General features: G+C 37.6%; 1 long non-coding RNA gene across 1 annotated transcript in view; it reads right to left on the reverse strand.

Annotated features, from left to right (window-relative positions):
- Window positions 1-17,569, reverse strand: part of LOC129524591 (uncharacterized) — a 33,250-nt gene extending 15,681 nt beyond the window's left edge. Inside the window, exons 1-3 of the long non-coding RNA XR_008668448.2 lie at window positions 17,483-17,569; window positions 16,700-16,850; window positions 5,093-5,250 (exon numbers count right to left, since the gene is read on the reverse strand). This is a non-coding gene — a long non-coding RNA (uncharacterized lncRNA). The remainder of the gene's footprint in view (window positions 1-5,092; window positions 5,251-16,699; window positions 16,851-17,482) is intronic.
- Between the last annotated feature and the right edge of the window lie 8,503 nt (window positions 17,570-26,072).

The raw sequence follows: 26,072 nt of genomic DNA on the forward strand, positions 1-26,072 counted from the left end.
ATAAGTGAAGGAGAAATAAAATCCTTTATAGACAAGCAAATGCTGAGGGGTTTTGTCACCACCAGGCCTGCCTTACAAGAGCTCCTGAAGGAAGCACTAAATATGGAAAGGAAAAACCTGTACCAGCCGCTGCAAAAACAAACCAAAATGTAAAGACCATTGACACTATGAAGAAACTGCATCGACTAATGGGCAAAATAACCAGTTAGCATCATAATGACAAGATGAAATTCACACATAACAATATTAACCTTAAATATAAATGGGCTGAATGCTCCAATTAAAAGGCACATACTGGCAAATTGGATAAGGAGTCAGGACCCATTGGTTTGTTGTATTCAGGAGATGTATCTCTGTGTAAAGACACACATAGGCTCAAAATAAAGGGATGGAGGAAGATTTAACAAGCAAATAAAAAGCAACAACAACAACAACAACAAAAAAGCAGGGGTTGCAATCTTAGTCTCTGATAAAACAGACTTTAAACCAACTAAGATAAAGAAAGACAAAGAAGGGCATTACATAATGGTAAAGGGATCAATGCAACAATAAGAGCTAACTATCTTAAATATATATGGACCCAATACAGGAACACCCAGATTCATAAAGCAAGTTCTTAGAGACCTACAAAAAGACTTAGACTCCCACACAATAATAGTGGAAGACTTATTTATTTATTTATTTATTTATTTATTTTTTGAGATCGAGTCTCACTCTGTTGCCAGGCTGGAGTGCAGTGGCGTGATCTTGGCTCACTGCAACCTCTGCCTCTCTGGTTCAAGTGATTCTCCTGGCTCAGCCTCCTGAATAGCTGGGACTACGGGTGCATGCCACCATGCCCAGTTAATTCAGTATTTTTAGTAGAGATGTGGTTTCACCATGTTGGCCAGGCTGGTCTCAAACTCCTGACCTCAGGTGATCCACGTGCCTCAGCCTCCCAAAGTGCTGGGATTATAGGCATAAGCCACTGCGCCTGGCCAATAGTGGGAGACTTTAATACCCCACTGTCAGTATTAGACAAATCAATGAGACAAAAAATTAACAAGGATGTCAGGACTTGAACTCAGCTCTGGACCAAGTGAAACTAATAGAGATCTACAGAACTCTCCACCCCAAATCAACAGAATATACATTCTTCTCAACACCACATAGCACTTATTCTAAAACTGATGACATAATTGGAAACAAAACACTCCTCAGCAAATGCAAAAGAACGGAAATCATAACAAACTGTCTCTCAGACCACAGTGCAATCAAATTAGAACTCAGGATTAAGAAGCTCACTCAAAACCAAACAACTACATAGAAACTGAACAGCCTGCTCCTGAATGACTACTGGGTAAATAGCAAAATAAGGGCAGAAATAATTTATTTGAAACCAGTGAGAACAAAGACACAACGTATCAGAATCTCTGGAACACAGCTAAAGCAGTGTTTAGAGGGAAATTTATAGCACTAAATACCCACAGCAGAAAGCCAGAAAGATCTAAAACCAGCACACTAACATCACAATGCAAAGAACTAGAGAAGCAAGAGCAAACAAATTCAAATGCTAGCAGAAGACAAGAAATAACTATCAGAGCAGAACTGAAGGAGATAGAGACACAAAAAACCCTTCAAAAAATTAATGAATCCACGAGCCGGTTTTTTGAAAAGATTAACAAAATAGACCACTAGCCAGACTAATGAAGAAGAAAAGAGAGAAGAATCAAATAGACACAATAAAAAATGATAAATGGGAGATCACCAATGATCCCACAGAAATACAAACTACCGTCAGGGAATACTATAAACACTTCTATGCAAATAAACTAGAATATCTAGAAGAAACGGATAAATTCCTGGACACATACACCCTCCCAAGACTAAACCAAGAAGTCAAATCCCTGAATAGACCAGTAACAAGTTCTGAAATTGAGGCAGTAATTAATAGCCTACCAACCATAAAAGCCCAGGACCAGATGAATCCACAGCCGAATTCTACCAGAGGTACAAAGAAGAGTTGGTACTATTCCTTCTGAAACTATTCCAAATGATAGAAAAAGAGGGACTCCTCCCTAACTCATTTTATGAAGGCAGCATCATCCTGATACCAAAACCTGGCTGAAACACACACAAAAAAGAAAATTTCAGGCCGATATCCCTGATGAACCTCGATGAAAAAATCCTCAATAAAATACTGGCAAGCTGAATCCAGGAGCACATCAAAAAGATTATTCATCATGGTCTAGTCATCTTCACCGCGGGGATGCAAGGCTTGTTCAACACATGCAAATCGATAAATGTAACTCATCACTTAAACAGAACCAATGATAAAAACCACGTAATTGTCTCAATAGATGCAGAAAAGGTCTTTGATAAAATTCAACACCTCTTCATGGTAAATACACTCAATAAACTAGGTACTGATGGACCATATCTCAAAGTAATAGGAGCTATTTATGACAAACTCACAGCCAATATCATACTGAATCGGCAAAAGCTGGAAGCATTCACTTTGAAAACCAGCACAAGCCAAGGACGCCCCCTCTCACTACTCCTATTCAACATAGCATTGGAAATTCTGGCCAGGGCAATCAGGCAAGAGAAAGAAATAAAGCATATTCAAACATGAAGAGAAGAAGTCAAGTTATCTCTGTTTGCAGATGACAGGATTGTATATTTAGAAAACCCTACCTTCTCAGCCCAAAAATTCCTTAAGCTGATAAGCAGCTTCAGCAAAGTCTCAGGATACAGAATCAGTGTGCAAAAATCACAAGCATTGCTACATACCAATAATAGACAAACAGAGCACCAAATCAAGAGCAAACTCCCATTCACAACTGCTACAAAGACAATAAAATACCTAGGAATACAACTTACAAGGGTTGTGAAAGACCTCTTCAAGGAGAACTACAAACCACTGTTCAAGGAAATAAGAGAGGACAAAACAAATATTCCATGCTCATGGATAGGAAGAATCAATATCGTGAAAATGACCATATTGCCCAAAGTAATTTATAGGTTCAATGCTATTCCCATCAAGCTACCATTGACTTTCTTCACAGAATTAGAAAAAAACTACTTTAAATTTCATATGGAACAAAAAAAGAGCCCATATAGCCAAGACAATCTTAAGCAAAAAGAACAAAGCTGGAGGCATCATGCTACCTGACTTCAAACTATAATACAAGCCTGCAGTAACCAAAACAGCATGGTACTGGTATCAAAATAGATATATAGACCAATGGAACAGAACAGAGGCCTCAGAAATAACACCACACATCCACAACCATCTGATCTCTGACAAATCCGACAAAAACAAGCAATGGGGATAGTATTCCCTCCTTAATAAATAGTGTATGGTCATATGACTAGCCATATGCAGTAAACTGAAACTGGACCCCTTCCTTACACCTTATACAAAAATTAACTCAAGATGGATTAAAGATTTAAATGTAAGACCTAAAATCATAAAAACCCTAGAAGAAAACCTAGGCAATACCATTCAGGACATAGGCCTGGGCAAAGACTTCATGACTAAAACACCAAAAGCAATTGCAACAAAAGCCAAAATTGACAAATGGGATCTAATTAAACTAAAGAGCTTCTACACAGCAGAAGAAACTATCATCAGAGTGAACAGGCAACCTACAGAATGGGAGAAAATTTTTGCAATTTATCCATCTGACAAAGGGATAATATCCAGAATCTACAAGGAACTTAAATTTGCAAGAAAAAAACAAACAACCCCATCAAAAATGGGTGAAGGATATGAACAGACACTTTTCAAAAGAAGATATTTATGCAGCCAACAAGCATATGAAAAAAAGCTCATTATCACTGGCCATTACAGAAATGCAAATCAAAACCACAATAAGATGCCATCTCATGGCAGTTAGAATGGTGATCATTAAAAAGTCAGGAAGCAACAGATGCTAGAGAGGATGTGGAAAAATAGGAATGCTTTTACACTGTTGGTGGGAGTGTAAATTAGTTCAACCATTGTGGAAGACAGTGTGGTGATTTCTCAAGAATCTAGAAGTAGAAATACCATTTGACCCAGCAATCCCATTACTGGGTATATACCCAGTAAATGTATATAGTAATAGTAAATAGTAATAGTAAATGTAAATCATTCCACTATAAAGACACATGCACACGTATGTTTACTGTAGCACTATTCACAATAGCAAAGACTTGGAACCAACTCAAATGCCCATCAATGTTAGACTGGATAAAGAAAATGTGGCACATGTACACCATGGAATACTATGCACACATGAAAAAGAATGAGTTTATGTCCTTTGCAGGGATATGGATGAAGCTGGAAACCATCATTCTCAGCAAAGTAGCACAGAAATGGAAAACCAAACACCACGTGTTCTCACTCATAAGTGGGAGTTAAACAATGAGAACATATGGGCACAGGGAGGGAAACATCACACTCTGGGGCTTATTGGGGATGGGCAGCAAGGGGAGGGATAGCATTAGGAGAAATACCTAATGTAGATGATGGATTGATGGGTGCAGCAAACCACCATGTCACATGTATACCTATGTAACAAACCTGCATGTTCTGCACATGTATCTGAGAACTTAAAGTATAATAAAAAATTATAGAGAAGAGGTGGGAATAGGTGAGGAGGCCACAATGGTGTGCCCAAGACTGCAAAGGGAGAAGTAGGTGAAAGATGAGAGGGAGATATGAAGCAATGGCAACTAGTCCCCCTTTTGGAGATGGTTGTTCACATCAAGGTAAATGATAGGAAATGGAACATAGAGTTTTCTGTCTTATAATGTGCGTTTTTCCTCTTTTATAGCATACATTACTGAAAGGCAGGAAATACGTGTTTGCTTGGAGATAAAATAAAGGTGGTTTCTGGTGATCTGGATTAAACTACTCAAAATGTCTTGAGGATGTTATCTCATATGAGGTGACAGCTTTTTATAGTGCGTGCCGGTTGCCTGTGAAAATACCCCAAAAGATAATGTCTTAAAAGAGCAATTTTATTTTGCTCATGATTTTGTAGGTCAAGTACTAGGCTTTTCTGGATCCAGAGAAGTCATTTATATGATAGCTCACTCTCTTAAAAGGCAAATTGGTACTGACTGTTTGGGAACACAGCAGGTCTTCAGTCTGGAACTTCCAGTTCTTCTCTATGTGGGCTTCCCCATGGGATTCTTTGGTCTTCCTCACAGCATGGTGGCTGGTTTTCAAGAGCGATTGTTCTAAGACACAGGTAGCGGAAGCTGTCAGTTTCATAACGCCTAGGCACAGAAACAGGTACAGTGTCACTTCTGTAGTTTTGTGTTGATTAAAGCAATTGCAGAACATACACAAAATCTAAAGGGAAAGGACATAAATCCCCCACATCTCCATGGTTAGGTTGAAATGTTAAATGAAAAAAAAAAGTGTGTTCTTCCTACTCGATTGTCAATAGTTTTTACATTTTAAGACTCTGTTTGGTTTACTCCATCTAACACAGTACCTTAAGTTGTCATCGTTAAAGTTAATTTAAAGTTAAATTGAACAATGATTTTATATGGCTCAATATTTGAGGAAAAGTGTGAAAGATGTTTTTCTAAAATTGGGAGAGAATAAACTGGATAGGATCTTTCCTATCTTGATTGTTTTACTCCAATAAGTCCATGTTACTTCCCCAAAGTCATTTTCCTTTCATTGCAGCCAGGGTTGACTGGCCAACTGGACATTAGCTGTAAAAATCAGAGAGGAAGAAATTGCTTTAATAGATTCAAAGTCAGGCAAGAATATTTCCTGCATCGTGAGCCACTAAGCTGCAGGTATTCCAGACTGCTGCCTGTTGGAGATCACTGAACAAATCTGATGGCCCATAAAGGCAAGACAGGCTTAAGGCCAACCTAAAGGGTAGAACTGTCAGAAGAGTTTTAAAAATGAGTCATGCAGTGTTGATTTTAACTCAATGTTGTGCTTAGGTATGGAAAAACCATTCATCATTATTTCACTTATAAAACCGTACTCAGTGCTCAGCTGGTGTACAGCCTTCTAAGGCTCATGGGACATCTACCATTCATTTTTGTCTGTATTGGTTAATGCTATTCAGAGAAGAGTATTCTAAGATAAAAATTTTGTTTTAAAAAACAGAGGTTGATAACAACTCTGAAAGCAAAATAGGACTAGCAGCTTGTGGCTATGGAGAGACAGGGCCCTGCATAGTGTGGCAGTTCTTCCTTTATCCAGAGGTTCAGGAACACTTTTCAGAGTGAAATGGGTCTCTGAATTTTGGGCAAGATCAGGAAAGCCCTGTCCCTGGGAACTAAAGGGATATTTGCATTTAAAAAATATTTTTAATTTTTGTGGGTACATAGTAGGTGTATATGTTTTATGGGTTACACAAGATATCTTCATGCAGGCGTGCAATACAGTAATCACCACATAAGGGTAGATAGAGTATCCATCACCTCAAGTATTTATCCTTTGTGTTTTACAATTCAATGATATCCTTTTAGTTATTTTTAAAAATGTTTTCTAATTGGATCAGAAATTATGATGAGGAAAAAGGCCTTAATTATGAAGCTTGTGATATTATCTTTCAGACAGCCTCAGTTAAAAGTTGGAAACTTAACCTTATGAGAAATGAAACCTAAAAAGATGCAATGCAAAGAAAAGAACTGATATCTAACTTCACCTGGAGAGATTTCTTCCCTGCCTGCTGCCTTTCCTGCTGATAATGAAGTGTTTATCTCCCAGCCTTGGTGTTATAGGACTGTGTTTGGAATTCTGAATACTGTCTCCCTTCGCCAGCGGGCTCCTATTGGGTGCTATTATTATGGGCAACTAGAGAGAAACTGAAAGGCTGAAGGAGGAAAAGGAGATCATGGCTTCTTTCTGTTTCTTGATCCTTTCAGGACTACAATAGCAATGGAGCATCACTCTGAATGCAGTAATTGCTTCCAATAGCACCAGGTGGCTCCGGTTTCCATTTGCTTTTTTATATTCTTGTACCAGCCTTGTTGCATCTACCAGGATTACCAACAGTAAACAGATGGTCCTCTCCCCATAAGTCTCAGTCCTAGCTCTGCAGGGGCCGTCCTCTGAGCTCTGGAGGTACTAGGCCATCTAGCAGCTCTCCTTCCTCAGAGATCTATGTCCAGGTCGTCAGGATTTTTCTTCCAAGCTTCTAAGTTCTTAGGACCTTTGGATGAGTAGCTGCTTTTGAAGTACCATTTCTTGGTGTCTCACTGTTTGCTTTTTGCCTTATTCCTTTTATCCTATTCACAAATTCTTTATATTAGACCTCCGTTAAAATTACGGATGAGTATGACTGTGACTGATAGATCTATTTTGTAGGAATGTTTACAGTAGGCCCTAGTGCTACACTGATTTTGCAATAGAGGTGCAGAGCCTGAAGCTTTCATTTTTCACTAAGATACAATGGTAATGTTAACCCATAAGAATTGCCATAGTACAGTTACTAATCAACCAGCTAAACATGCGGAAGGAGGGAAAGAGGTGGAATTATGTAGAGGGGTCATTATTTAATTGTTTTGAACTTCTGGACTGACCTGGCTCTCTAAGGGCCAGCATTTTCCCCATGAAATTCTCTTTATGTAAACATTTTACTCCTCCTTCCACTACCCCACTGTAGGTGCCACTCTATGGTTGCTGGCTTATGTGTATGACTCTAGGACTCCATTTTGTCCTTGAGTCCTATTGGTACTTTTTCTTCTATTTAAGAGATGGATGAAGAGAAGTGGAATAGGGAAGGAGAGTGGGCATAAATTTACTAAGTCATTAGGACGTGGTGCCATTAAGAAGACAAGAGACAAGGTGTCCAGACCACAGATCCATAGTGCGTACATCAAGAAATTCACAGGAGGTACATCCGAGTTAAATCTTGAAGGATGAACTGGAGTTCACATGATAAAAAGGGAAGAGGAGATAGTTTGCTACAACTAGATAATATACATCCAAATATCTGGAAAGATGGAGCAAGCCTGTAACATTTTGGCAAATTGTTGAATAGCAGATGGGAAGGGCAAAATTAAATTGGATTTTTGTCATATCTATTTTCCAAGCACACAAGACGTGCTGGGAACTGAATATTGTTTGTATAAAATGTACTTTTAAGTAGGCTTCAGGATATATAAAATTTTAATTGACTTCCATCAAAGTATATATATTTCCCTGTTTACTAATTATTTTGGGTAGATATGTCTTATTTTCCCACTTAGATTTCAATTAGAGACAGTATTAAATACTATTTTGTATCCATCTAGCAAAACTTTACACAGTGACACATAAACAACTTATTCATATGATTCATATGAATTTAATAAATAAAAAAAATTAATGAAACTTTAAAAACCTAATGTGTCATGAAAATCACCTGTTGAGACCAGTATTCTATTCTGGAGAAAAGCATTTTGTTTTCTTATGTGATCTGGGTCTCAAAAGGTAAGGAATGTACCACTTCATCCAAAGTTCTCAGGATTTCCTTGTAATACATCCTTACCACAATGTGAACATACATTTAGTTAATGATTGAATTAGTAATGATTTTCAAAATATCATTGGAAGACAGATTTTTTTACTGGTCACAGAGGGGTTTGATTTATAGTAAAATAATTTAGTTAATCTTTGCCACTTTGGGGGTGTTCAGCTTTCACATCTGATTCATAATGGTATCTTCATCTTAACTTGGAGATCACTTACTTGAAGGCAGTGTCCATCTCTAGGTGTGGAAGCCAAAGATGGTTCCTCTTTCTTCATCTTGATAGAATCAGGTGGCAAAACTCTGACACAGACTTGAACAACAGGTGTTCTTTTGTAAGATTTTGGATCTTGAGCAAGTGATAGCACAATACAGAGTCTGTTAGAGTTGTCTGACATCCCCTGGGTATCTTCTGCATAGCCGTCCAGAGCTTACTTGGGACCTGTCAGATTTTCAAGCTGGTCTTCCAGTAGTCCAATATAATTCCAATCAATTCTCTCTCTTTTTGCTTCAGATGATCTGTGTCATGTTCTGCTGTTTACAACCAAAATGCTGAGATGATATAGATGGTGTTTAAAATACAAGAGAACATACATGTCTATGTTCTCTTATATTTTTATCCTCATTTAAACCTGATGGTTTTAAAGAAGTATAAATACTACAAAGTAGAATTTTGACCAACAAAGAGAGTATTTCTGTCATTAATTTCAACCATCTGTGACAAGTTTCCCACCGGATGCAAAGGTTGTTGACAGGTATTGTAAATGCCTGCAAGTGACACACACATTTTTAGATGGAGATTTCGGGATTTCCTCAGTGAATGTGATGAGCTGTCCAGATGGTGCCTTGATACCACTCAGCAGAGTCCTTTAACGATAACAATTAACAGCTAATTACATTTAATGCCTTGAAAGGAGTCCAGTCGCATTTGTTTGATCGGAAATCAATCCCTGGGTAGATCCAGAAGAGAGAAAAGAGTTCCAGCACAGCCATCTGGATACTCTTTTTCCTGCCACTTTTGCCACTGAAGAGGGTTTAGGGATGTCCATGGCTCCTCTTGGAATATATATTCTGCTTCTGGAAGCTGTTTAAAGAATGGGCCTTGCTGAATTAAAAAGAGAAAAATTGGTTTTTGTCCCATCAAAGACAAGAGTCAAGTTGGATAAAAATTCTGTTTAGATGGAGAGGACAAGAGAAAAAGCTCAGAAAACCTGCCCTAGACGTTTGTGGTGATTCTAGGAGTTATGATATAAAAATATTATGCCAAAACAAAGTTGGAGCATAACTACTGCAAATGATGAATTCAAAGAAACATATGTTGCTTCTTCCCATATTATAAGCACAATCTCTCTTCACATAGCTTATACACAGGAAATGAGCATTATAATGAAACTTAATCCATTTATAGACTCATAGTTTAATTCTCATAGAAGCCAATAAGGAACACACAGCTTTCAATATATGTTATTTACTTCCCATTCAGAGTGCTAACTCTGCCTACTTGACCTGCATAACTAAGGCCAAGCTCTTCCTCACTGGGAAACAACTGAACATGTAGAGATCGTCCATCCAGGAACCATGTCTTGGTGCACCTCATAACTGAGTCCAGAATCTAGATAGTTGAATCATTGTAGGCAGCATATGACTAAGGGGTGAGATGTAATAAAATTATAGTTATTCCCCTCTGGAAATGGCCTCAAAACACAGTGGAGGGCCCTCAAACCCTAAGAGGCCATGTCTGTGTTGTTGAACCCCATGCTTTTGGTCAGATAACTGATTCAAGCTGGACCAATTAGATTTTATTTCCTGGAAATCTGAATCTTAGAGAAGGGAGGCAGAGAGACTTAGGGGTTTTGGAGCTTGGTCACCAAAATGGCAATACTTTAGAAGAAAAGTTCGTCCTGTGTATTTTTATGTGTACTTCAAGCATAACTTTTTAAAAAGTGTATTTTCATAGGTTCTGATGTTTTTATCTTTTTGTGGGGCTAGAGTTCTACAATTTCAATTTCAATTTCCAAAAATTCTGAAGGTTTGTATCAGTCAATTCAGCATAGGTTAACAGTAACTTCACAGTACATATCCATTAGGGTCAGTTGGGAGCTGTGCTCCATTGATCCTCAAACAGAACCATCTGGAATGATGCCAGTCACTGCAGCACACCCTTAAATACTTCTGTTCAGATTTTATTGGTTAATGCAAGTCCCATAAGCATGAATTCAAGAATGTTAGGGAAACACAGTCCTATTATGTCCTGGAATGACAAAAAGTAGAAAAACTGGAAATATTGATGAGTGGCACTAATGTAATATATCAGTTGCAGGATTTTTTGTTTCCTGGTTTATTTATGGTCAGAGAATATTTCCTGTAATCTTTATACTTTATAAATTTGGAATTTATTGGAGTTTGCTTAGTGGTTGAATATATAGTCAATTTTTGTGACTGTTTCATGGACAGGAGGGCATATTGCCTCTGGTTCATGAAACAATGCCCCCTAAAAGAAGGCATATTACCTATATTTGGGGTATAGAAATATATATGTATATATATAAAAATTACATCTACTTTTTATATATGATACTTATATATAATACTTTATATATAATATTTATATACTTAAAAAATGTTTTCTGTCCGTTTGATTTGCTGTCAATTAAGAGAGGAAATGAAGATCTGTGATTTCATTATTATTTTTTTAGAGACGGGGTCTCATTCTGTTACCCAGGCTGGTGCTATCATAGCTCAATACAGCCTCAAACTTCTGGGCTCAAAATAAGTGATTATAGTTGCTTGCCACCACACACAGCTAATTTATTTTATTGTTTGTAAAAGCAGGGTCTTTGTTGCCCAGGCTGGTCTCAAACTCCTGGCTTTGAAGTAATCTTCCCACCTTGGCCTCTAAAAGTTCTGGAATTACAGGCATGAGGCACCGTACCCAGCTTGAATCTGTTATTTTAAATATATTTTCATTTATTGACCTTTGTATCTTCTGTTATTTTTGCTTTATAAATATTATTTAGAGCATATATTTGTAACATTGTATGCATTTTCCCTTGAATTCAGACTTATCTGATACTAAGATCATAAGCTCTAATCTCTTTTAAATACATACTTGCCAAGTGTTCTCCCCTACTACTGATAGGTTACTTATGATTTCCATCTGGATCCATTGATTATGCTCTCTTCCTTGAAATATCATTTTTTATTTGTCTTCCAGAATATTATATTAGGTAGTTTTTCTTCTACCTCACTAGTTGCTAACCTTTTCTCGTCTTATTTTTACTATTTTCTTATCATCTCCCTAAACCTTTAAATTAGTTGGCGTGCTTGAAGGCTCAGTTCCTGAAACTCTTGCCTTCTCTATTTTTACTAATTCTTTTGGTCGATGCCTTTTAGCCACTGGCTTGAATGCCAGCTATCTTCTATCAGTCAAGGGTTCAATCAGAAGACAGATATCATAGCAGTTATTTCAACAGAAGGAATTTAGTATAAAGCATTATTGACTAGGCATACATTTATTGACTATATCACCAGCGACTATTATTTTGAGATATTGGGCCACATTTTAAGCAATTATAGCTTTCAAAGAAAGGGCTAAGTTTGAGCACTTCAAGGTGTCATTTCCCAGTGTAATTTTAATTTTCTCACATGTGAGCTATATTGATGCCTGAGAAAGCACCAAGTGTGTTTGAGTATATAGATTATACCAGCTATCCTCTATGCACTGGCACAAACTCTCTTGCTCCTTTTTTTTTTTTTAATTTTCACTTGTTCACATGCTTTTGGTTAATCCTTACTTGCATTGGAGAGATAAGAGCACAGAGATTTGAGTTTGACCATTGATGTACAAATAAACAAAGTCTTTTAGCCTGCTTTGGTTGTAAGCCCCCAGAATTATCTGGATAAGGTATGAGAGGTCCTACACAAAGTCAATACTAATTTGACAGAGTTTTCTATTAGAGTGTGGAAGAGAGGTCTAGCCAGGAATATGCTCCTTTCCCATGCTCTTCTTTCTCTAAGTCCGTAAGTTCCTTGGACATTTTCTTGTCAAAAGCGAAATTGACCAACTATCTTGTTAGAAATATAAATCGGCTTTACTTTGATAAGCAACTTCAGCAAAGTCTCAGGATACAAAATCAACGTGCAAAAATCACAAGCATTCTTTTACACCAATAACAGACAAACAGAGAGCCAAATCATGAGTGAACTCCCATTCACAATTGCTTCAAAGAGAATAAAATACCTAGGAATCCACCTTACAAGGGACGTGAAGGACCTCTTCAAGGAGAACTACAAACCACTGCTCAAGGAAATAAAAGAGGATACAAACAAATGGAAGAACATTCCATACTCATGGGTAGGAAGAATCAATATCATGAAAATGGCCATACTGCCCAAGGTAATTTATAGATTCAATGCCATCCCCATGAAGCTACCAATGACTTTCTTCACAGAATTGGAAAAAACTACCTTAAAGTTCATATGGAACCAAAAAAGAGCCCGCATCGCCAAGTCAATCCTAAGCTGAAAGAACAAGCTGGAGGCATCACACTACCTGACTTCAAACTATACTACAAGGCTACAGTAACCAAAACAGCATGGTACTGGTACCAAAACAGAGATATAGACCAATGGAACAGAACAGAGCCCTCAGAAATAACGCCACATATGTACAACTATCTGATCTTTGACAAACCTGAGAAAAACAAGCAATGGGGAAAGGATTCCCTATTTAATCAATGGTGCTGGCAAAACTGGCTAGCCATATGTAGAAAGCTGAAACTGGATCCCTTCCTTACACCTTATACAAAAATCAATTCAAGATGGATTAAAGACTTAAACATTAAACCTAAAACCATAAAAACCCTAGAAGAAAACCTAGGCATTACCATTCAGGACATAGGCATGGGCAAGGACTTCATGTCTAAAACACCAAAAGCAATGGCAACAAAAGCCAAAATTGACAAATGGGATCTAATTAAACTGAAGAGCTTTTGCACAGCAAAAGAAACTACCATCAGAGTGAACAGGCAACCCACAAAATGGGAGAAAATTTTCGCAACCTACTCATCTGACAAAGGACTAATATCCAGAATCTACAATGAACTCAAACAAATTTACAAGAAAAAAAGAAACAACCCCATCAAAAAGTGGGCGAAGGACATGAACAGACACTTCTCAAAAGAAGACATTTATGCAGCCAAAAAACACATGAAAAAATGCTCACCATCACTGGCCATCAGAGAAATGCAAATCAAAACTGCAATGAGATGTCGTCTCACACCAGTTAGGATGGCAATCGTTAAAAAGTCAGGAAACAACAGGTGCTGGAGAGGATGTGGAGAAATAGGAACACTTTTACACTGTTGGTGAGACTGTAAACTAGTTCAACCATTGTGGAAGTCAGTGTGGCAATTCCTCAGGGATCTAGAACTAGAAATACTATTTGACCCGACCCAGCCATCCCATTACTGGGTATATACCCAAAGGACTATAAATCATGCTGCTATAAAGACACATGCACACGTATGTTTATTGTGGCACTATTCACAATAGCAAAGACTTGGAACCAACCCAAATGTCCAACAATGATAGACTGGATTAAGAAAATGTGGCACATATTCACCATGGAATACTATGCAGCCATAAAAGATGATGAGTTCATGTCCTTTGTAGGGACATGGATGAAATTGGAAATCATCATTCTCAGTAAACTATTGCAAGAACAAAAAACCAAACACTGTATATTCTGACTCACAGGTGGGAATTGAACAATGAGAACACATGGACACAGGAAGGGGAACATCACACTCTGGGGACTGTTGTGGGGTGGGAAGAGTGGGGAGGGATAGCATTGGGAGATATACCTAATGCTAGATGACGAGTTAGTGGGTGCAGTGCACCAGCATGGCACATGTATACATATGTAACTAACCTGCACATTGTGCACATGTACCCTAAAACTTAAAGTATAATAATAAAAAAAAATAAAAAAGAATTATAAATCAGCATCTTATTTAACACTACTTACAATTTTTCTCTAATGTTGTGTGATTTAAAAGGAGAAAATGTATATGACAATAAGAAATAGTGTTACATTTTGATAATATTTTTCTCCTTCCATGATGTGGGATTTTCTTATTGCATTCTCTTCAAAAATCACATAACCGTTTTACTTGTGACCATTTTGTGTATCTTTTTGCTCTTCCTGTATTATCAAAATGCAATTGTTTGCAATCACATACTCATGTGAATATGACTAAAATAAAATACTGGCCAAATAGATAAATATTAATGATGATATTGATAGTTGTTTTCTTCTGAAGTGCTTTGGTGTATGTTAACTCATTTAAGCCTCATCACAATTTCATGAAATATTCTGAGCAAGTGTTATCCTCTTGATTTTACAGTCAATGACACTGAGGCCTAGGGAAGTTAAATCACTTGCTCAAGATTGTAGTTTAGTCTTTTCTTATTTCTACATTGTTGTGAGACCCAAGCACTCTATAGTTGCCATTATGAATTTCTATTTTTAAATTCAAGTGGACTCGAGAATCTTTTGCTGGTTAAACTATTTTTATTTCTGCAACAACAGAACAGAGTTTGACTCACTGAATTGGCCTTTATGAAAGTTAATGAGGAATTTTGCTGCCTGAGAGACTTGAGGTGAAAGATTTCTCCAGGTCTTTTATACCTTGTAAACATACAGCAGGTAGAGAGCAAAACTTACCTTTGTACCTTGTCAGATGCAGGGGAGGAATTAATAAACACAGAGGAAGGAATTGCCTGCTGGGTGCTTTTAATGTTTAAGAGCTTCCAGTAATTGTCACACTTCTGTCTTTACTTCATTCTTGTACAGAGTGTACCTTTTATTCTCTAATCATCTTCTGTCAGTGATTATACACCTGTGGTCTCAGGGCCACACTTTGCCAACAGGAGGTATACAAGGAAGCAGAGAGAATTTCTCACTGACTTAGGCGTAGTGTTTCTTTACTGTTTCTAGTCATGAATGCCTCTGCTTCAAATTCTCTAAGCTGTTGGATTCTGTACCTCCTTTGACCTTCAAGATGCTGTTGATCTCTCCAGCCTTGCCTAAAACCACGGAATTAACCCATTTTCTGCTCTCTCCTGACCTCAGATTTGTTTTAGGATTCTCAATTTGCAGGACTTGTTGGATTCCTGACCCATTGCCTCCTCTGTTATCAGGTTCCCATCTGACTGCTCAAATTGGTTGAAATTAAAAATTCTTCATTTTGCCTCTGTCTGATGATCTCTGCCCCTATCTATGCTTGGGAATTATACTTTATGCTTTAGTTTTTTATTCTGCATTTTTTTATTCTGCATGTTCAACGGAGAGCATGATTCTCTATTGTTATCTCTCAGGGTTATTTAAATTAGTTACCTGAGAATGAACATGAAACTTAGTAAAACCCAAAATGATTGGAACCATGGGAAGCATGTAATGTTTTTTTCTGAGGAGGAAACACATAATGAGAGTTCTGTCTTTTAGGGAATGCACTTTTCCAGATTCAGTTTATATCAGTTCAAATCTGGAAAATAATCTGTCTATCACCTTAAGAGTGAGGTTTCATACGCTTTCCCATTCTCCACCCAATAGCTATGGAAAGGGGAAGATCCCAGAGAACTTGGATAGGAAAGGTGAAGTCAGAGCGTGCTTCAGCCCCACAGGGCAGTAAGGGCAGCCTTCCTCTAAATGCCAGATTCCCAAATCTGGCTGTGCTTTCAATTTGGGAGTTGGACATACTGCTAAACTATAATTTCTTAGGCCGTACCTAAAATATATTATGGAAGCATGGCCTGGAAATCTAAATTTTTAACAGATTCTCCAAATGATTCTGATGCAGTGCGTCAAAAGATTGATATTTGAGAGCCACCGCTCTTAGAAACTGGAGGTAACAATTATGCAGATCATAATTGAGAGTAAAAAACATCTTATAAGATACAGTTGATAAAGACTCTGTATTTAAATCAGTCTGACAAAAGAGCTATTGAGAGAGGGGAGAGAGAATTCTCTTCAATTCTTTATAAACTCTTTGATACAAGAAGCTGAGCAACCTCCATAACTAATTGTTAGAGTATGAAACCTGAAAGAAGAGGATCCATGAATCATGACAATATCAAAGCAGTTGACAGACTAGAAGAGATGTATTTTCCTTATCGACACCTAGCTAATGGCTCCACCATTGTCCTACTGAAGATGGATTGAAAGTTAACGTTAGACTCACCGTGTTTCGTAGCTTATGTTTATCATGCTTGTTACATCTTTATTGTTCTTTTCTTACGGTGTGTGTTTCATAGTTCTTCGTTCATCATGCTATTTCATCATCAGTGTCTTCTTTTTAAAAAGATGAAGTCCCAAAGTTACATATTCTTCAGCTATTTTTATAGATACATAAATCACAACTGGGTTTGACTTTAGTGACAATTGTAGTCAATAATCTGATATTCAGAGTGGGAAAAGTAGAACAGTAGCTTCTCTTAACTTCTTAACTTCTTAAGTTACAAAGTTGTAACTTAAGACTGGCTTCTATCTAGGCATGCTCAGGGGTGATATTCAAAAAGTAATACAAATTAATGTGTAAATAAAATGCATTTAAAATTCTTTCTGTTCTCTAAATTAGACATGTGTATGACACACATCTATAATTATACAATTGCTTACTTAGTTATATAAATCATTCATCCAATTTAATAATTTTCAAATCAGTTATTGATTTATTTAGAAGTCAATAATATAGTCTTTTGTTTATCATTTCACTAAGTTGCTCCTGTCTGAGTCCGGATTTAATATTGTGAGCCTCATAGCAGTGTTCCAATGACTTCTCCAATAGGTAGTTCCGCTTATCTGTCTGAAAATATTAAATGGAAAATTCCAGAAATAAACAATTCATATGTTTTAAATTGCACACTGTTCTGATTAGTGTGATGAAATCTTGTGCCACCCTGGTCTGTCCTGCCCAGGATGTGAATCATCCCTTTGTCCAGTATGTCCACACTGTATAAGCTACCTGCTCATTTGTTGTCAATACTTTCTGCTCCAGACATCCAACCATCTACCCTATCATGGCTCCATCAACCAGACTCACCCAAAGCAGATGCTCCTCCTTCTGATGTATCATCACAGGGTGAGTAGTAGTCTAACACTATGTCACAATGCCTACATCATTCACCTAACTTCATAGCATCACACAGGCGTTTTATCATCTCACATCATCACAAAAAATGAGTACAGTAAAATAAGATATCCTGAGAGAGAAAAAGAGAAAGACCACGTTCACATGATTTGAATTATAGTATAATTGTTCCATTTTAGTATTAGTTACTGTTGTTAATCTCTTACGCACCTAATTTATACATTACACTTTTTTTTTCTTTTCTTTTTTTTTTTTTTTTTTGAGATGGAGTTTTGCTCTTGTCACCCAGGCTGGAGTGCAATGGTGTGATCTCGGCTCACTGCAACAACTGCTTTCCGAGTTCAAGCGATTCTCCTGCCTCAGCCACCCAAGTAGCTGGGACTATAGGTGCCTGGTACCATGCCCAGCTAATTTTTGTATTTTTAGTAGTGACGGGGTTTCACCATGTTGGCCAGGCTGGTCTTGAACCCCTGACCTCAGGTGATCCACTCATCTCGGCCTCCCAAAGTGCTGGGATTGCAGACATGAGCCACCACAGCCAGCCAAATTTATAAATTAAACTTTATCATAGGTATGTATGTACGTATAAGAAAAAAACATAGCATATGTAAGTTTCAGTACTATCCAGAGTTGCAGACATCCACCAGAGGCTTAAAACATATCCCCCATAGATAAGGGGGATAAGAGCTACAGTAAATGGAAAGTGGATAGGTACCTGGCACCTGTTACTTTTGTGTCTTTTGTGCTGGCTGCCCTGCCTTCATGTGCATATCCGGAGAGCCTGAGTTTCAATCAGACTGTGGCTATCACTGTCATCAACTAGTGATGACAGTGTTGCTGCCAGTGTGCTACTGCTTTTGCCATCTGCTCTGCTACTTTGTCCTTGCAAATCTTGAGCTACTTTAAAATAGCAGGTGGGATCAGAAAATGCCACTGGCACTGTTGCTGCCACCAGCTCAGCAGCCACCAGGAGTGTCCCATGTCTATACTGGCAAGACTTGCATTCTCAATTTCCTACCTTTGTTGGTGCTATGCAAGATTATTAGATGGTGTTTTTCCTCAGTAACCTATGTGGCAGAATTTTAGATTTCAGTATAGCATGACTATACTGTTGTAAACTGGTTGAACAGCAGTTCTAGGTATACTACCTGTGTCAGTTCAAAGGAAGTTCAGCTGCATGTAACAGATACATAAACAAGCTAGACATTTACTTTTTTTTTGTGGGACAGTCTAGAGATAGGCAGTTTGGGGCTAGTACAGTGGCTTGATTAGTTTATACAAATCTCAATTTTTTTCTTTTGATGTTCTTTCATCCATGACATTCTGTTCATGGTCCAAAATAGCTGCTCAAGCTCAAGTCCTCATGTCATATTCCAGCCTTCAGGAAAGAGGAAAATGGAGAGGAGAGAGATGTGATGTCTCTTTTAAGAAGACTTCACAGGAGCCTCACACAATATATGTCACATGTAGAAGCAAGGTAGGCTGGAAAATGAAGTCTTTAGGATGCCAAGTTTCTAGCTCATAATCAAGGTGATAGCTAAAGACTAAGTTTGGAGACAATTTGCATCCTGTTACATCACTCTTTAAATCATGCCCCTGTTTCCTTAAGGTTGGTAGAAAAAGCACAAAGAAATGAAGATACAGATGGAAAATATGGAATGCTCATTCAAGCTACAGTTTCAAAGCATTTTGATTCTGGGTCATGAACTTTTGAAAACATTTTTTTCCAATGCCCATATCAGAAAGCTAGAGAGATCTCAAATTGACACCGTAACTTCACAATTAAAAGAGCTGGAGAAGCAAGAGCAAACAAATCCAAAAGCTAGCAGAAGAGAAGAAATAACTAAGATCAGAGCAGAACTGAAGGAGCTGGAGACACAAAAACCCTTCAAAAATCAATAAATCCAGGAGCTAGTTTTTTGAAAAAATTAACAAAATAGACAGACCACTAGCTGGACAAATAAAGAAGAAAAGAGAAGAATCAAATAAAAAATGATAAAGGGGATATCACCACTGACCTCACAGAAATACAAACTACCATCAGAGAAAACTATAAACATCTCTATGAAAATAAAATAGAAAATCTAAAAGAAATGTATAGATTCCTGGACACATACACCCTCCCAAGACTAAACCAGAAAGAAGTTGAATCCCTGAATAAGCCAATAACAAGTTCTGAAATTGAGGCAGTAATTAATAGCCTACCAACCAAACACAAACAAACAAACAACAATAACGACAACAAAAACAAAAATACAAAATACAAACAAACCCCAGGACCAGGTGGATTCACAGCCGAATTCTACCAGAGGTACAAAGATGAGTTGGTGCCATTCCTTCTGAAATTATTCTAAACAATTGAAAAGGAGGGACTCCTTCATAACTCATTTTATGAGGCCAGAATCATCCTGATGCCAAAACCTGGCAGAGACACAACAAAAAAAATAAAACTTCAGGCCAATATCCCTGATGAACATTGATGAAAAAATCCTCAATAAAATACTAGAAAACTACATCAAGCAGCACATCAAAAAGCTTATCTACCATGATCATGTCAGCTTCATCCTTGCGATGCAAGCCTGGTTGAACATATGCAAATCAATAAATCTAATCCATCACATAAACAGAACCAAAGACAAAGACCACATGATCATCTCAATAAATGTAGAAAAGGCCTTCAATAAAATCCAACATCCTTCATGTTAAAAACTCTCAATAAACTAAGTATTGATGAAATATATCTCAAAATAATAAGAGCCATTTATGACAAACCCACAGTCAATATCATACTGAATGGGCAAAAGCTGGAAGCATTCCATTTGAAAACCAGCACAAGACAAGAATGCCCTCTCTCACCACTCCTATTCAACATCGTATTGGAAGTTCTGGCCTGGGCAATCAGGCAAGAGAAAGAAATAAAGGGTATTCAAATAGGAAGAGAGGAAGTCAAATTGTCTCTGTTTGCAGATGACATGACTCTATATTTAGAATACCCTATCATCTCAGCCCCAAAACTCCTTAAGCTGATAAGCAAGCCCAGCAAAATCTCAGGATACAAAATCGATGTGGAAAAATCACAAGCATTCCTATACACCAATGATAGACAAGCATAGAGCCAAATCATGAATGAACTCTCATTCACAGTTGCTACAAAGATAATAAAATACCTAGGAATAAAGCCAACAAGGGATGTGAAGGACCTCTTCCAGGAGAACTACAAACCACTGCTCAAGGAAATAAGAGAGAACACAAACTAATAGAAAAACGTTCTAACCTCATGGATAGGAAGAGTCAATATCATTAAAATGGCCATACTGCTCGAAGTAATTTATAGATTCAATGCTATTCCCATCAAACTACCATTGACATTCTTCACAGAATTAAAAAAAAACTACTTTAAATTTCATATGGAACCAAAAAAAGAGCCCGTATAGCCAAGACAGTCCTAAGCAAAAAGAACAAAGCTGGAGGCATCATTCTACCTGACTTCAAACTGTACTACAAGCCTACAGTAACAAAAATAGCATGGTACTTGTACCAAAACAAACATATAGACCAGTGGAACAGAACAGAACCTCGGAAGTAACACCACACATCTACAACCATCTGATCTTTGACAAACCTGACAAAAACAAGCAATTGGGAAAGAATTCCCTATTTAATAAATGGTCCTGGGAAAACTGGGCTAGCCATATGCAGAAAACAGAAACTGGACCCCTTCCTTACACTGTATACAAAAATTAACTCAAGGTGGATTAAAGACTTAAATGTAAAACACAAAACCATAAAAACCCTAGAAGAAAACCCAGGCAATACAATTCATGACATAGTCATGGGCAAAGACTTCATCACTAAAATGCTGAAAGCAATTGTAACAAAAGCCAAAATTAACAAATGGAATCTAATCAAACTAAAGAGCTTCTGCACAGCAAAAGAAACTATAATCAGAGTGAACAGGTAACTTACAGCATGGGAGAAAATTTTTGCAATTTACTCATCTGACAAAGATCTAATTTCCAGTATCTACAAGGAACTTAAACAAATTTACAGGAAAAAAACAGACAACCCCATCAAAAAGTGGTCAAAGGATATGAACAGACACTTCTCAAAAGAAGACATTTGTGCAGCCAACAAACATGAAAAAAGCTCACCGTCACTGGTCACTAGAGAAATGCAAATCAAATCCACAAGGAAGTATCATCTCATACCAGTCAGAATGGCAGTTATTAAAAAGTCAAGAAACAATAGATGCTGGCAAGGCTGTGAAGAAATAGGAATGCTTTTACACTGTTGGTGGGAATGTAAATTAGTTCAACCATTGTGGAAGACAGTGTGGCAACTCCTCTAGGATATAGAACCAGAAATACCATTTGACCCAGGAATTGCATTACTAGATATATAGCCAAAGGAATATAAATCATTCTACTATAAAAACACATGCACATATACATTTATTGCAGCACTATTTACAATAGCAAAGACATGGAACCAACAAAATACCCATCAATGATAGACTGGATTAAAAAAATGTGGTACATATACACCATGGAATCCTATGCCGCCATAAAAAGGAATGAGATCATGACCTTTGCCGGGACATGGATGAAGCTGGAAACCATCATCCTCAGCAAACTAACACAGGAACAGAGGACCAAACACCATATTTTCTCACTCATAAGTGGGAGGTGAACAATGAGAACACCTGGATACAGGGAGGGAAGCAATGTACACCAGGGTCAGTCAGGGCATGGGGGTCAAGGGGAGGGAAAGCATTAGGAAAAATGGTTAATGCCTGTGGGGCTTAAAACCTAGATGAAGGGTTGATAGGTGCAGCAAACCACCATGGCACGCGTACACCTGTCTAACAAACCTACACGTGCAGCACTTGTATCGGGGAACTTAAAGTAAAATAACAAACCAAAAGAAAACATTTTTTTAGGAGCAATTTTCTTCCATCAGTGCTCTAAAAGATCTGCATTCTGTAGTCCTTCCCTCAAAGAAAGTCTTGCCCTGAACTTGAATGCTAATTATAATCATTACAATATTTTCAGTGTATGTACTTTGAAAGCTTTATGGGAAGGAAATGGAGACCTGCAGTTCTGGATACGGCTGAGTGTGTCTGGTGTGCTGAAGAGAGTCAAAATGAGAGTAATACTGAGTATACAGTTGTTGACCCAGACCCATCATTCTAGATATATCAAATTGTGAAGTTTTTGTTTTTTTTTTTGAGATGAAGTTTCTCTCTTGTTGCCCAGGCTGCAGTGCGATGGCACAATCTCGGCTCACCACAACCTCTGCCTCCCGGGTTCAAGCAATTCTCCTGCCTTAGCCTCCTGAGTAGCTGGGATTACAGGCATGTGCCACCACTCTGGCTAATTTTGTATTTTTAGTAGAGATGAGGTTTCTCCATGTTGGTCAGGCTGGTCTTGAACTCCTGACCTCAGGTGATCCACCTGCCTTGGCCTCCCAAAGTGCTGGGATTACAGGTGTGAGACACAGTGCCCGGCCAAGATTTTACAAGAAACTACATTTTCCAAAGATTGTCATTCTGAAGAAGAAAAATGATGAGAATAAATTTATATACATGAGCATATCAGACATTTTCAAGAAGCTCTCTTACTGACGTGTTTTAATCGCCTCCTATTCACTCAGTTGGTGACAGAGGGATTCCCACCCTAAGGTTATGGGGATGGCTGAAGATATGACACTTGACACTAAAAAGATGAAATGGACAGCATTTATTAGTCACATACATTCACAGCTTGCGGGGAGGAGGACACCATATGTCATGCAGGGTCACATAGGGGTTGGACTCAGAAACAGAATGAACAGCCAGGGGCTGCAGAAGGCAGATTTTGTAGAATTAAAAGGGTGATGTGTCCCCTGGTTCCTGTGGAAGATGTGATCAGCTTGTTTGAATGATTCTACAGGTTGGCAGGAAATTGAAACCCAATACTCAGGAATAAGCAGAAACTGTGTCTGGTGCCTTTGATAAGGAGGGCCATTTGGCTAGGAAATCTTATCTGTAGGAGCAGGTTTGGGAGGGGACATAGCAGTTAGGCTATTCAAAGCCCTTCTGATTCCACCAGATGTCAAGGCAGTACATAATATTGAGCCTCAAGTTTAGACCTTACATCACATACTGAAGATTTACTGGGCAGGGGTTTTCCTTCTGCTTCTCATTGGAGATATATTTAAACAGGGAGACTAGGATCTTTGTAATTTTTCCCCTTGTTTAAGTACAGTGGCCATTCAGTGCTTGACTAAATTTCCTTTTCTATGAAAAGTATATTAATATTTACAAAAATCCAAATTGATATTGTATTACATAAAGAGAAAACATTATATCACTATTTTTTTTTCACTCTCAAAGGACAGGTCAGCAACAGGACAGCCATCACCATGAAGCATGTAGGGACTTTTGTAGTATGTGTCTCTGGCAAAGGAAAGAAAGCTGGACTGGGGTAGGGAAATTGACATAGCTCTAGAATTGGCCCACAATGGATATGATTGAACAATTCAACTGGAGTATCCAAAAAGGTATGACAGGGGCACATATATTTTAGGATTGACATTTATATCCTTGGGAGTAAGCATCAATGATAGTTTCCATCACGGGTGATTTCCAAACTCAGGCAGGTGGTAGTACTTTGACAATGGGTAATTAATCCAATGGTTCAGGTCAAAGGGAGAAGTCCAGTCCTTGGTGGTGATCTGAAAGATATTTGCTATAGCATCACAGTCAGTGCTTCTTGCCTAGCAGGAAACACTGGCAATGCTCAGCCACTGAGGATTGGATGATCCCAGCAGATAATGGACCGAAAAGCTTAGTGAGAGTTTTGGGTAAACACAGGCAATGCTCAGCCACTGAGGACTGGATGATCCCAGCAGATAATGGACCAAAAAGCTTAGTGAGAATTTTGGGTGTCCAGGTTTTATCAGAAACTTTTTTTTTCTTTTAAAAAGAATTGAATGGAATCCCCCTCCTGATTTGCCCGATTTTCTTTTATTATATTAGTGATACAAAATGTAATTAAACATATTTTCTTCTTTTAGAATTTTACTTTTTAAAAATATCTGTCAATTGTATGGGGAAAATATCCATGCTTGTTTGGAACATAGAACCTGTTCTGAGATGAGTTAGGCTTATTTGACAAAAAACATTAATTGATCACCTACTATAATTTAGACATTGAACTACATGTTAACAGTCCTATAAAGAAATATACATGACTGTCCTCCTTTCTATGCTCATAAAAAATTGAAAGTAAAGTAGCATGTTCAAAGTTCCATGAAAATTGCTATGCAGTGCTTTAGAAGTGAAAGAGCAATATATTATGTTGGTCTGATAAAAGAAAGAAAAATCATAGGGGAACCAGTATTAAGATGAGACTTGAAAGATGAGTAGAATTTTTTTTTAAATGTAGCTTATTTTTACACAAGATAAATATGTACTCCAAATAAAATATTTCTAAACTCTGAAAAGAGAAAATAAAATAGAAAAATAATGTCATCACTTTTGATCACTACTGATAACATTTTTATGTGTTTACTGTTGTCTTGTACTTTACCTATAATTCTCTAATTTGCATTTTCCAAATTCTTAAAAGCCTCTAGGATATATAGATTTCATAAAATATACGTGCCATAATTTAAATTACTACCCACTCAGACAATTTGAACTTTATATAAATGTACACAAATTTATATGGATAAGTTAATCAAATGGCAAATGGCAGACTACTTTTTTTTTTCTTTTTTTTAGACAGAGTCTCCCTCTGTCGTCCAGGCTGGAGTGCAGCTGCACAATCTCGGATCATTGCAATCTTTGCCTTCTAAGTTCAAGTGATTCTCATGCCTCAGCCTACCCAGTAGCTGGAACTACAGGCATGTGCCACCACACCCGGCTAATTTTTGTGTTTTTTTCAGTAGCGACGGGATTTTACCATGTTGGCCAGGCTAGTCTCGAACTCCTGACCTCCAGTGATCCGCTCGACTTGACCTCCCAAACTGCCACTGCGCCCAGCGGGAAGATTACAATTTTAGTGCTCTTAGTATGTACTGCCAAAATGCTCTCTGGTACAGCTGTTACTTTTTTAAGTCATTGTTAAGGAAAGTGTTCCACCATGTACTTGACATTATTATTATAATTTTAAATATTTACTAATTTATAGGTTAAAATAATGTATCATTATTTAAATTGAATTTATTTAGTTGAATATTTATCCAAATTGAATTTACTTAGTTGAATATTTATCCTTATATTTTCCAATCAGTTAAATTTTCTTTTTAGATCATTTGTACATTTACCCAAAGTCATCTATGTGTTTGTCATTTATGTTAATTTTATAATTAGACATTAACCTTGTAAAAATACTCTTTTGTTGTGGTTGTCTTACATATTTCTCCCCATTACTTCTATGCATTCAGACAGTTGAATATTTTATATATGTAAATCTGTCCA

This window comes from Gorilla gorilla, chromosome 13 (assembly GCF_029281585.2).
Source record: "Gorilla gorilla gorilla isolate KB3781 chromosome 13, NHGRI_mGorGor1-v2.1_pri, whole genome shotgun sequence".
Classification (NCBI taxonomy): domain Eukaryota; kingdom Metazoa; phylum Chordata; class Mammalia; order Primates; family Hominidae; genus Gorilla; species Gorilla gorilla.